The 14,189-nt window shown below is 42.4% G+C and overlaps 1 protein-coding gene across 1 annotated transcript in view; it reads right to left on the bottom strand.

Annotated features, from left to right (window-relative positions):
- The window catches only part of LOC148839835 (leucine-rich repeat and fibronectin type-III domain-containing protein 2-like), a 174,986-nt gene extending 161,646 nt beyond the window's left edge, over positions 1–13,340 (bottom strand). Inside the window, exon 1 of the mRNA XM_088935144.1 lies at positions 13,133–13,340. The gene's annotated coding sequence lies outside the window, so the exon portion shown is untranslated. The remainder of the gene's footprint in view (positions 1–13,132) is intronic.
- Positions 13,341–14,189: the final 849 nt, after the last annotated feature.

The raw sequence follows: 14,189 nt of genomic DNA on the forward strand, positions 1-14,189 counted from the left end.
AGAGTTACCCTTTGGCATGAGATTGGCAAGGGTCAAAGCAGCAGCCACATGGCACAGCTCTGCCAGACTGGTCCCAAATCCCTTTAAACAGGACAACAGAAACAGCTGCCAGGTTTTTATTTAAAATGGACAATGAGTCCGACACCAGGAGCCGAGACAGCTGCTCACATGAAGTTAAGGATGTACTTATCTGACGTCACAGAGGAATTCAGTGACATATGTACACATATATTTAGCTATTAGTGCCACTGAGAAGCTGCTCCATGTGTTCACAAAGTCCACAGTCTACTTAGAGGCATTGGAAAACAGAATACGCATTTGGAAACAAGCCAGGGTACAGTACTTTCCTGCATTAGACAAATTGCAACAATAATGAAAATGCAGCTTGTTTCCAGGTTGCCATGTAAAGATCACACATTCTATTGAAAGAGGGACTTTATATAAATATAAATTGAACAATGGATATAGTTTTGCAGAGGTAAGAATGTTAGGTATGCTATAATCTATTCTGTCACTAGTAGATGGAAGCAACCACACAATATTTGGAGACATTCTGTTCACCAGAAATAAATATTAGATGAGAAATAATAACAATTAACAATGCTTTCTCTTAAAAGGATCAGATGAGCTTTAGCTAACAGTTTGTAATGCGCCAATACAGTAACGCAGTCTTGTGTTGATTCAAAGAAAAAAGGTTTATGCATCTCCTCTTCTGTTAAGAAAAGGTTTCGTTATAGAATAACACTTGCAGCAGCTTTCTATCTGTCTGTGTGAGATTGTAACAAATTTGTGAATTACTGATCTAGGATCAGACAAACTCCTTATGGAACAGGAAAGAAATGCAGCCAATTCTGCTATAACAGGATAAGTAAGTCCCTGAAGATCTCGGCATTATGAAAAACGTGTTATAATAGCCATAAATTCGAGGGAAATTAAAGAGTTAGGGGGAAGATGTCTGGAAAACAACATCAGGTTAGAAATTTTTCCATAAAATTTTGTATATTACTGTACATTCCTGGGCGGTACATTAGCACAGTGGTTAGTATTTCCTCCACACAGCACTGGGGCCATAGATTCAATTCTGGACCTTGGAAACTATCTACATTTAGTTTGTATATTCTCCCTGTGTTCACGCAGGTTTTTCTGGGTGCTCCCAGGTCTAAAGGCATACTGGTAGGTTAATTGACTTCTGAGAAAATTTGCCCCTGGTGTGAGCGTGTCTCTGTGTGTGCCCCTGTGTGGCATTCGATTCAAGATGTACCCTGGCTTGCGCCTTTTGCTTGCTGGGATAGGCTCTGGCCCACTTACAACCCTGGATTGGAAAATGTAGTTTGAAATTTGATGGATCTTAATTTCTATACAACAGTGTAAGATGGAAATTGTCTGAAAACCTGGAATGAACTCATACAGCCAAAAATGCAGACTCCAACCTGTGTATACTAGGCTTTATATCAAGAAACAAGACACTTCACTCAGAATACCCTCAGTTTAATCCCATGATGGAGCATGCGTGTGTTGATGAAGCCATGCCTGATTGAATTATCCCATGCAGAAGAACAAAGATCATGAGCTCCATCCAGCCTCCCATTTCCTAACTGCTTTATCCAACACAGTGTCGGGGGGGAACTGGAGCCTATCTCGGCAAGCGACTGGTGCAAGGCAGGATACACCCTGGATGGGATGCCAGTCATTTGCAGGGCACACACACTCACAACAGGGCCAGGTTTCCTAGAATCAACCAGTACAGTATGTTTGCGGACCACGGGAGAAAACCAGAGCACATGGAGCAAATCCACACGAACATGGGGAGAACATGCAAACTCCACGACAGGGGATTGAACTCGGGGCCCCAGCACTGGGGGTAATAATGGTAGCACTGTGCCGACCAGCACCAGAAAGTATTGATACAGTACGTGTTAATGTGTGTTGAAAAAACAGAGTGTCAACTCCCTTCTTTCCACTGTGCCAAGTGCACAAACATGGCTATGATGTGCACAGGTTAATTGAGGGTTTTAAAAATGCATCTCTCTAATCCTTTAGGGCCAGTGCACGGCTGTCAGAAAGTGAGGAAACCCAGTCAAGCAGTGTTATGTGCTGTACGCATGTATGCTTTCAGAATTGTGTTCTGACAGTACCGTGCTTTGTATTGCCGTTTTCCTTCAAAAGAGGCATGTTTCTTATAGTCTCCAAATAAAACTGCAATGTGTTGCTACAACGTCTTAGTACCACACCATTGCTCATATCAACAATATGTCTTATTAATGTACAGCATACTGTACAATGAACACCAGTTTTAATTAAACTTCCATTTATATTTCCAGTGCAAACAGAAAATAACTACCAAACACAACGTAATGTGGGAAAGATATTTGGCTCAGCTAAGCTCATTGTTTCAAGAGACATTGTTCAGCTTGAATTTCCCATTCATCAACATTGACAAATGTATGTGAAATCAATTTCTCCACTTCAGATTTCATTAAGAAAAAGACAGCTCTCTTCAAACAGTGGTTAACTTGCTTGGAATCAATATATAACAACTGTGTGCTGTAGGAGAGATAGTTTACATGTTTGGAAAATTAATCAAATGTGAGTCAAACACTCTTGTATTGCCTCCCTTCCAGCCTTGGGAAAATGAGAAAGGGAAAGCAGGACTTGCTCCAGACAAGGCTGATTACATTTGAAAAAACTGCTGCTTGACCCAGAGAGGAGAAAAAGAACATACAAAAAGGGGCTGGATGGCCTCCCATCTGCACATGTACTCTAGCTTCTGTCTGCTAGCAGCTAATTGAGCTGAGCGGGTCTTTCAACAGTTTCTTGAAAGAAACCAGGGTATCACTTGCAACAACATGGCTTGGAGGTTGGTTCCCCACTCTCACAAACCTTAGCGTAAAGATGTACCTTGAAAAAGAAACATGGCTTGATCCCAGACCTCAGGGAAAAAGTCTTTGTTCAGTGTGCTTATTAGAAATATCTAAAGTAGATAAATCTGTTATTTTTACCTTACGGTCAAACAGTTTAAGTTTGTCATCATCAGATACTAATATGGATCCTTCACAGATGGGGGGGGGGTCTTTGGAGCATCACTACATGTTTTATTTCTAGACATTTTATTTAACCTGCAAAGGAACAAGTAATAGGTTTATTCCATGCTGAAAAAAAGAAGAAAGAGAACACAACGTTTCGGCCGTGGAGCCTTCTTCAGGTGTGAAAGAGACAGGGCAGTAGGCAAAGGTAAAGTAGCAGGAGAACAAAGGCTGGGAGGGAGGAGGAGTGAGAGGCGGGAGCAGGGGACAGACAGAGAGGCCAATCAAGAGGTGTGAAGTCAGAATGGGTGCAGAGAGGTGTGAAATGAAACTTCCAATGAATGGAGAAAATTTAAAAGAACAGTAGTCTGTCGTTAGGAGAAGGGAGAATGTGTGATCCTAGCTGCAGAATAATTTTGGTTTCGGTGGTCTTTCTGATGTATGAGTTCGGAAAACCATCTTTGAGAACACAGACGGAGAGATTAGAGTGGTCGTGGCCGTCGGAGGTGAAATGACAAACAATGGGCTTGGAGAGATCTTTCATCTTCACAGCCCTGACGTGTTCTCTGAAGCAGTCTCCGAGTCTCCTTCCTGTTTCTCCAATGTAGATGGCTGGGCATTTACTGCAAGAGATACAGTAAATAAGGTTGCTGGAGGTACAAGATGCTGTCTGGGTGATCCGGAATTGTCCTGAGGGGCCTTGAATGAGTGTGGTGGTGGCTGTGTACTTGCAGGTGATACAGCGAGTTCTGTTGCAAGGGAAAGTGCCAGGTGTGGATGGTTGTTGAGGGCGGTCAAGGGAGCTGTGAACAAGGAGGTTACGCAGATTAGGTGCTCGGCGATATGAGATGATGGGGCGGTCAGAAAAGAGGGCCCCAATGGAGGGATCATCCTGTAGGATGGAAAAGGTGTGGTTAATAGTCCTGGGGATAGGAAGTGTGTTAGGGTGGTAAGGAAGCACAAAAGGAATGCGGTTGTTACGGGGGGAGTTCCTGATCGGGTTGATGGTCCGAGGGGTGTTTTTGGCTCAGGCAAGGGCCCTGTCAATCACACTGCTGGGGTATCCTCTGTTGATGAAAAAGGAGTACATTTTGAGGGCTTGGTTCTCGAAGTTGATGTCGTCGCTGCACAATCGTCGTAGCCTAAGGAACTGTGAAAAAGGGAGAGAGTTTTTAGTGTGTTTGGGGTGAAATGAGCTATACAGGAGGTAGCTGTGTGAATCCGTGGGTTTGTAATAAACCGAAGTGGAGAGTCGGGGGTAGTTGATGGAGAAGTTGATGTCTAGAAACGGAAGAGTAGTGGGAGATATGTTAACCGTATATTTGAGGGACGGGTGGAAGTTGGTGAAATGGTGCAGGAAGCACTCAAGCTGATCGTTAGATTTTATTTAACCTGTCCATCACTTTGGTGAAGGCTGATATTGGTCTCATCTGTCCATAAAACTGTCCCAGAAGTCTCCTGGCTCATCTGCGTACCTCCCAAACAAATACTGGGTCATAGTGGAGGCCATGTCATGACCTGGTCATGCAAGACTGCCTCTGATTCTGGTTCACCCGTCTTCACTGATGATATAACTAATGATGGCAGCAGCAGAATGAATTCTAAAGATTACAGAATCTTTTTGTTTGCTGATGTAGAAGAAAGTGTTTCCATTCTTGTTTGGCAATACTTAGCCATGCAGCATGACAACAACCTAAAACCATTTCCATAATTTTTAATGGAAAATCTTAAACTGGCCAAGTCCGTCTCCACATTTAAATGCAATTGAGCATGGATTTTGTATGCAGAAGCAACAACTTAATTAGGAGCACACCAGGAATATGTCATAAGTAAGAACTCAAATTGGCTGTAGCAAAGGTTTAGCGAAGCATCTCAAATGATCAGAGAACTTGGCGAGCTCAATGGGCTGCAGACGTCATGCCTTATTATTGCCTTGCACGTAGAATTATTGCCTCAAAGGGCTACTCAACCAAATGCTGAATTTTACATTAATTAAATACAGTATGTCCTCTCTTGTACAAATCACAGGCATTAAAATAAAACATTTTACATTATATACATATTATTTTTTGTGCAATTCCATGGATATACAATATTTGATTATTCATGTCATTTCTATTAGTGTCATAATCATAAATACAGATTTCTTGAGTGTAAAGCACAAATAAGAATTTTGGCTTTGCTGTCACAATGCTTTTGGAGAGCACTATAAATATCACTAGAATTGTAACATATCCCCTGCCTTCCCTACAATCACTCACAATGCCACTGACCCTCCTTTCCAAGATGACGTTGCATCTTTGTAATCCAAGCTCTGTTGGCGTTTGTAGAATTTCTCTCTGCGTTGGCCAAAAATCCAAATAGCCTGGATTTTGCTTACTCGTGTGAATTAAAAACATACCCCAGTGGCTTTGGGGATTTTGTAGCCATTCCCAGAGGTACACTGGCTTGCAGAAATGAATCAATGCAGGTCAGAGCAGAGGGGCATGCAGAGGAGACGAAATGTCATACAAGAGCTGCTCAGTTTCTCATCGGCCTGCTTGCTCCACCTGAGACTCATCAAGGATCCTGTGTCACATGATCTCTGGGTATGGCCCTCCTTTGTCTCAGATTGCAATCATAAAATCTAACTGTTTACTGCTGGCTAGAACAGAGCTGAGCTTGCCTTTGAACAGTGAGTAAACTATATATAAGCCCAAGACTCCCAAGTGAGTGAGAGAGCTTGCTTTTGGTGTGGTTGTTGTTAAAATGGAATTTGATCCTCCATTTTCACCTCCTGTAGTAGCAGAGCCACTGTAGCACAGGGCATAATCGGTGAGACCACATATTTACAGTATTTACTGTATTCCTGGCACTGAGAACCTGTCGTTTGGCTAAACGGGTCTTTCGTCTGGCCCAGAAGAAAAATATCTTGGTCAAACTCCAAGCAAACAAAATTTAACACTCAGCTGTAATTCCCCAGCCAGCTCTTATTACTTACATTTTAAAAACTGCTAAATGTAACGAGGAATGTATGACTGTATGGTCATTCCCACTCTGAAGGCAGTGCAAAGAAAGTGTTTTTTCTTAGGACTGGAAAGACATCAGAGCACAAGAAGAGATCTGTGCCTGTAAGCCTGTATGATCGGGGAGGGGAGGGGTCAAATCAGGCATAAAAATATTAGGTAATCTTTCCCCTTGACACCACAGGGTTCAGATCTGTAAAAAATGTTTTTGATATTCATGGTAATAATAAAAAGAAAATAATAGAGCCACAGACACAGGGCTAGGCACTAGATTATCCCAATGTGTTTGGTGAGACAGTGCAAATTGCCATTAAATCACAGCCATCTTCTGTTGTAAAAACACTGCCTGAACTGTTGCAAATGCAGATGCAAAGTAGAAATCCCTGCGCACCGACCACGATCGCGTCTCTGCTGTTCATTATCATTACTGGTACACAGCCACGGGCACCCTCACAGGCAAGGTTCCAAAAGCTTCAGCTTCTGGCTTCCATAGCAGAGCCACGCATGAGGGAGACGGCAGCTTTTGTTCGAGCACGAAACAGGTGCTACTGACATTCTTGCCACATGCAAGCATTTTTGGCTTCAGCTTTTTTTTTATACTTCCTAGTTTAGAGGGAATAACTGGCACTGTGTAATGGGCAAATATTTCTTGTAACACAGAAATAATCGGAAATACGAATGTGGAATAAGCTGAGTCATGGAAACAAACGGTAGAGTTTGTGCATGAATATATCTCGTCATGAGGATGTAATTACAGAGACAGGTTCAAGTGGAGTGCTACATCAATGTGGAGACTGCAAAGGAACAAACAGGTTAATTGTAAGCCAGAGGCTGAGTATTCTTCAGCTGCTCACACATGAAGAAGACAACCGCCAAAACATTGTGCTATTTCTTTCCAATGTTTCAGAGCAAAATTAACCTCTACTCGTTCATACAGTACAGTATATATACAGATATATCATGACGGTATTGTTTACCAACAGCATGCCAGATTCCCTGATAGTCTGTTCAAATAAGTCTTCCACTAGAATTATGGTATCAGCCGACTCAATGAGTTACAATAAATTCTACCCCTTTTAACAGAAGCAGTCTGGTGTCTATTAAATGTCAGTTATGATGAATTGTCAACCCCCAACCCTATCAAGAATCAGGCTTGGCTTCCATAATCATAAATTCCTGACAGGCAATTCTTCTGTCATTGGAGTGACAAAGGGATTCACATTCTGAAAACTATTTTCGATGAGAATGGTATTCATTAGTTCCAGGGTCTACAGTTACAGTGAACGTCCAGGTTCCTCATCCTTTTTTTACTTACATGTCCCTTGACAAACGCATGTCTAAGACGCCCCCTCTGGGGCAAGACTCTCTATACACTCAATGCATAATCTGATCTCTGTGGCCAAAGAAAGGGTTTTTCTCTGTTTCAGTCTTTTATCATAAGCATTAAAATAAAATTTTAAATGACTATCTAGAGCAGGGATAGCAAGTCACTTCCATTTCCATTTCCTTGGGCAGTATTTTGAATATGATCAAATCTGCTACCAAAAATGCTAACCGTCACATAATCCACTTATGTTTCCATCACAGAGTATATCTGACTGCTCACAGACAGTATCAAATGAAATTATCTTTAGACCCCTATGTGGGTGCCATTTAGATATTTTGACAGTGTTTAGAGGCTGTTTAGCTCTGGGAACTGGTCTCTTTCCGTTTGTCCATTACAGCAAATAGGGATATTCCTATTCATGGTCACATTCTGTCCTCTTGCTGAGCAGAGACTCTTCTCAAAGCAGCAGAGACAGACCTGGTAGGCTGGACCAGCTGCAGTTAAAAACACAGCTGGCGCTGTGCTGAGAGTCACCATATACAGTATCATGCAAAGTATTTAGACCCTTGTGCACTTTTCACATTTTGTTGCTTTAAAACTTGCAGTCACTTTGAAATAGCAATTGAAATTAGCTAAATACACAACCTACTCCACATACTGTATTCACAAGAAAAAAAAGAAAGAGGAAAATAAAAATGAAAAAAATGGAAACCTTGTGATTGTATTGAAGTGTTCAAACCCTTTGCTGTGGTACTCCTAAATTAAAGTGTACAAAATTATCTTAATGAACCACACAATTACATGAGTGGCCTCTAACTGTGTGCAATAATAGTGTTTCACATAATTTCAAAATAAATACACCCATCTCTATAAAGGTTCTTTGCATAGGTGATGATTTTCAATCAAAGATTCCACTGTGAAGAGCAAGGATCTTTCAAAATGACTCAGGGATAAAAATCAGAAGAAAGGTATACATAAAATAAAAAAACAGTGCATATCCCCTTGAGCACTGTAAAGTCAATGTTTAAGAACTGGAGTGTGTATCATACCACCCAGACACTGGCTAGATCTGGTTATCCCCCTGATTAAGCAGTCAGGCAAGGAGGAAACTGGTTAGAGAGTTTAATAAGATGGAAGAAAATGTGCATGAGTCAACAGTAACCCAGTCACTCCATAAACCTGCCCTGTATGTCAGAGTATAAAACACAGCTCAAATCCTGCATGGGGTTAGCAACAAAGAATTCACAGTATGTGATAGTACACACAATAAATGTTTTGTAGTCAGATAAGGAAAAAATTATATGCTGTGGTCTAAATGCAAAGTATAACATCTGATACAAAGCCAACACATCACAGTGCTCATTCAGCTATACTCCTAACATCAATGTAATGGTGGTGGCATGAGTGAGCTTGAGCAGATCTGCCAAGAAGAATGGGCAACCATTGCACCAAGCTGGTGTGCAAAGCTGGTAGAGACTGAGCCAGAAACGCACACAGATGCAATTGCTGCCAAAGGTGCTTCCGTCCAATATTAAGCTGATATATAATAATACATTCTTGACATTAGTTTTTCTTTTTAATTCTTGCTGATACTTACTATAACTTATCTTACCTTCCGAAACCTTGTTCAAGCAGTCGTGTGGATACATTTTTTGCTAATTGCACACATGGGACTCAATAGGACAGCTCTGAAACCTTTGCAAGGCACTGTATCTGAAGCTCTGGACTGCTGAGACCCAGGGTGGCAAGGGGGAGACAGTGGGGTGTTGGGGTGCTACTGTTAACTCAGACAAAACCTTGTTATAGCGGGGCTCCATTGTAACTATTTTATGGTGTTTTTAGAGTAATTTAGGGCAGTACCACTGAGAGAGAAAAGGCATGGGTGAGGGGTAGTTGTAGTGTTTTGTGAAAACAAAAGTAAGATAAGAACCTGCATACAAATAAATTGGCAAACATCAATTAAACATTCCCCTTTGCTTCCCCAGACTTTGAAAATTCACAACATCCTTCCATTGACGGCTCACTCAAGAAACTTGAGTCATTAACTACAGTACTAACAATATCAGGATACAGAGGGAGAGCAGTTACTCACTAACTCAATTGCAATTAAAGGAAATGCAATTTCTGCAGTATTTTATCTTTTCCTTCTCCCTTCTCCACACGTTGGTTCTGGCTGTGACAAGCACTGTCGTTTTCATGCTCTCTTTTTAGTGCACAAATAAAAAGAGGGAATAAGATCACAGGCCCTTTGAAACTCAGTCACAAAGTATTGTTTCTTTAGACTGTCAGTGGAAGTTCACTCATTCAGCCTCATTCAAAACATTCAAGTACATTGCTCCCAATATATACAGTACAGTACACCCACTGGACTTCTCAGGTGAAGCTCTCTGGGACATCTACAGTTCCTTTCTTTCTCCATACTTTAACCTCCCCATCACTTTGGTAAATGTTTCTTCTGGTCTGGTGTGTCCTGAAAACTCTCCTGGCTCATCTTTGAATTTCTGAACAAATCCTGAGTCTTGGTAGGCAGAATATCATGGAGAAATTGCTTACTGCTCAAAATGGGCTCACTTGTCTTTACTGATGAGGTAACTGAAGATGGCAGCAGCAGAATGAAATCAGACGTTTACAGAAGTATTTTGCTGGCTTGTCTAGAAGAAATGTCTTCAATACTTTTTGAGCTGCATTTATCGTACAACATGGCAATGACCCAAATCACACAGCCGCTAGGTAACCAAACTAAGCTTGACCCAAGTCCATTCAAGCCCATATACTGCACACTGCAGTCCAGCAGATGACATTAACAAGTTGCTGTTGGTGTGCAGGGCTGCTTCATAGTTTTCAGTCTTTCAGCTTCTAATGCGAAAAGAACTAAGCTTGCATTTTCCCATGACTGACACTTAGAAACATGACTCGGGTTGATAGATCCAGCCGACTACAATGAGCAAGAGCCAACTCTTTCTGTGTGTCAAAATTTCACTGAAAAGCTGTTAGGTGGGGAAAAAAAACACACTGAGAAGAAGATTGCTAATCAGATCTGTCAGATAAGGGAGAATTGCAAAGTCAAAGCTGCATAATTTATTCAGTTTGATTTTTCTCCATAAAAATGATTTGACAAATGACTGGTCTAGAAAATGCAGAAATGATTTTGGGTATAGAAATCTGTGGAGGAAGACGATATCTATAGTTCCCTTCGGGAAGTACTGGGACAGCAAAGTCAGTTTGTCACCGAATCCAAATTTCTGATAAGTAAATTGTGCTTTTCACACAGTTCCTGAAGCAAGGAATCACTCAATTTCAATTCCATTATGGCCCAACTACTGAAAGTCACTAGTAACAAACAAGAAACCTACTGTAAGTGATCTAGTGAGCCCAACCTGATTATTAACGGTGCGATGACCCCAAAATGTCCGCACCTGAACTGACCCAGGGTTGTGTACCCAGCTTTCAGAGACACCAATCGCGCTCAGAAACAGCAAGCGAACTGCTTGCTTACTCACTCACACACACACACACTGCATGCAGAGAAGAAAGGTAAAAACACTGCTATCACGCTCTGCGTTAAAAACTCCGTCTTTACAAACTCCTTTCCAATAACTCTCCACCTCATACAATCAGACACGCCCACGCGGCCTGGAAAGCAACATTTGTCACGTACACGTGGAATGCAGATGAACCCATTTTACCTGCAATGGCCGTGCCGCTATCAGCATACAGCACGCTCCGACTCCCCGATAGGCGGCTCTTCAGTTTAATGAGAATGATAGTCAGATTAAGAGGTGGTCAAAACTGGGGTTCACATGACCGGGGAGACCGCAATGTGGGCAGAAGGAACGCTAAACACATTCACCGTTCTTTAATTCTGCAGAATCTTTGAGAGGATATTTAAAAAAAAAACCGACAACCTGAGAGGTGTGAATGTGTTTATAATATACACCATGAATTGATTACATGAACGTGACATTGATCGCATCCTTCCTTGTATCATTAACACGATACAGACAAGGATCCCGCACTTTTGTGGGGATGAAGGCCAGTATCGTGACAGACGTGATAAAGCACAGCGCTGGGGAATCTGTTAATGCTTGTTGTTAGTGCTGCGGTGCTTTAATTCGAACACATTTCCATTGTCACCATGGTCTTCCGACAGACAACCATCTTGGAAATGAAATATTCTTTGGTGCCTATATCGTATTTAAAAGCCATCAACAAATTAAATCACACGCTGTGAACTTTTTATTGTTTGAACACACAGCGCTAAACACGCTCTGTAAATTAGATTATCAGAAGCCTCGAGGTTTGCTTAAACACCAAGGCTTCACGGAAGGCTTCAGCTCCAGCTGTGAGCACGGATATGTTTGTTTACAATGTATTGACCGCTTTTTTTTTCCTATGAGAGAGAGGTCGGGTTTTGCCAAGGCAGTACCCGCTCATATGACCCCAGACTGCACACTCCGTTCGCCCGCGTTTGGGATTTCACCTCTTGAAGCACAGGTCCCATGAAAGGGTGCTAGCCCCCTGTTCTGGAAAAGTACCCGAGCTATTGTAAGACATTTCCCTTCTCGTACCAGTCGAAGCCTGAAGCGCTAAAAGGGACGGCACTGCGTCACCTCACACAAAGTTGGGCTGGGTGATGTCAATTACTGTATGTTACACCAGACCGCGGTCTTCAAAGTGATCAGTTGTGCAGTAGTTTCAAACAAGCACAAAACGCATCCCATTTGCCCAGCCCCCTCGACAGGCGCACACGCACTTGTAACTCTGGTTTCGGAAACCGCCTTGAGGTTTTTAAACCATACCATACAGTATTGCCCCTCGAAAACAGAAACTCTCAACGTTTATACTGTATCTGCGTGTGCGACGGGAGTCTATTCTGGGCGAAGACTGTTCACATTGACTTCTGTCCTAATCGCCACGGATTCCAGACCTAAAGCAAACAAGACTAAGCCGACAATTGTTCATTCATTAGTTTAATTTCACTCAATAATACATATAGACATCTTTGATATAAATAGCTAATATTATATAAGTCCCTTAAAAAGGTATGGATATACAGTACATGTCTGTTCTTCCTGAAGGATAAACAGATGGTAAATTACAGGTACTGTATATAGTTAATGTTTGTCTTTCATTTTTGTTGTTAGTGGTTAAATTGATTTCGAAAATTCGGCAGCAAGGAAGATAATTTCGAATGTATGTTCTGTAGTAAATCTTAACATCTCCAGCAACTGCAAAAGGACATTACTGAACACTTCCATTGCGCTTTTCGGCACTTTGAACGGATTCTGACGAAACTGGGTTTCATCGAAAGAACGAGTGTGTGCAGAACCAATTCGAAGGGGAGTCGGGGAATATACAGTGCTAGTCGTTTATTCGTTCATTCGTTTTAATTTCGGCACTTGTCAATAACACCGCGGGGTAGGTCAAGAGACTGTTTTGGCATTGTGAACAGCTGCAGGCTACTGGGTTCATTTGTGAGAAAAAAAACAGCGTGGGATATCTGTCACGGTTCAACATGCATTTGATGAAGAAAAACATCATACTACAGCATCAAACACAGAATAAAAATGCCTTGCTTGTACTTAAAAACAAAAGAGTTGCATTTGCCGTTTCGTTATTACGATGATTAGAAGCACCATTATTAGCATTTACTGTACAGCACAAAAATGTATACGACAACACTTTAGCTATAAATTAGCCGTTCACAGAGAATTTCGGAATACTACTGAGCGACGAATTCCGCTCTGGTATCGGCGCTGGAACACACTCCCCCTTACCTTTGTAAGCGGACATCTATCCGTTGTATCTCAGAGTGGTTTGAGAGTACCCGCTTGTTTCACTCCAGTACTGCTCTCCAATATGCTCTCTTATCTCCAGACGATAACACACAAGCCATTTCCACAGCGCGCATCCTTTCCACAAGAGCCTCGGACACCCAGCAGGGTAACCAGTGCGGCTGACGCCGTAAACCAGGAGTAGTTGTACAGTTTGCTCCCCAAATCCGGTTTAAAATCCTCTCGCTGGAGACTCCATGTGCGTATATTCCAACAAAAATCTCAGATGTAATCACGGGACCCCGGCAAACCTCCGGGATGCTTCTAACAGCGCTGTTCCGATGCGTTGCCTTATCTGGACGTTCTGTGGGGTGAGTTTTCTGGCTCTCAAAAGAACGCCACCGACACGTTCAACATCTGCCGACTGTTGAGAAAGCGACTCGGGCCCGAGAGTCCAAGAAGTGGCGTCAGCATGCTCGAAGCGCTAATCTTCAAGTTCATTATACCAGCCGGGCGAGCTCATGTGCCTCGCGCCGGAGACCCGAGTCCGGGAGCAGGAATCCAGCGCAACTATTGGAAGCTGCGCGCGAGACAGCAGACAACTGCAGTGAGCTCGCGAAGATCTCTAGATGGCACAACCAGCACGGCTCGAGCAGGGAAGACGACGGGAGGGAAAAAAAAAAGTAGAAAAAAAGACCGCAAGTCTTCAAGCACACGCACACACACAAAATGAATACAGAAACGGTGCGTTCCCCCCGATACTCCTCTTTAGCATTCCGTTCGGAATCCCCCCCGCATCCTGCACATGTAACCTATAGAGTTAACTTGTTTATCATATTAACTCCTGTTGACATTGGCCACACTTCTAACTGTATTCACATCAATGCAAATCCGAACGTCTGTAACGGTCTCCGACAGAAGGGGACTGGCTACACGTAGCCAGAGATCTGTGCTTAGGAAGCGGATTAGCGCGAGTAATTATGAGTCAAAGCAATTTCCTCCTAAGCTATCGCACACAATAATAGAAGGCTAAGCTGTGCCGAAGAAGAAGCCAAGCAAG

This window comes from Atractosteus spatula, chromosome 2 (assembly GCF_055471065.1).
Source record: "Atractosteus spatula isolate fAtrSpa1 chromosome 2, fAtrSpa1.hap1, whole genome shotgun sequence".
Lineage (NCBI taxonomy): Eukaryota > Metazoa > Chordata > Actinopteri > Semionotiformes > Lepisosteidae > Atractosteus > Atractosteus spatula.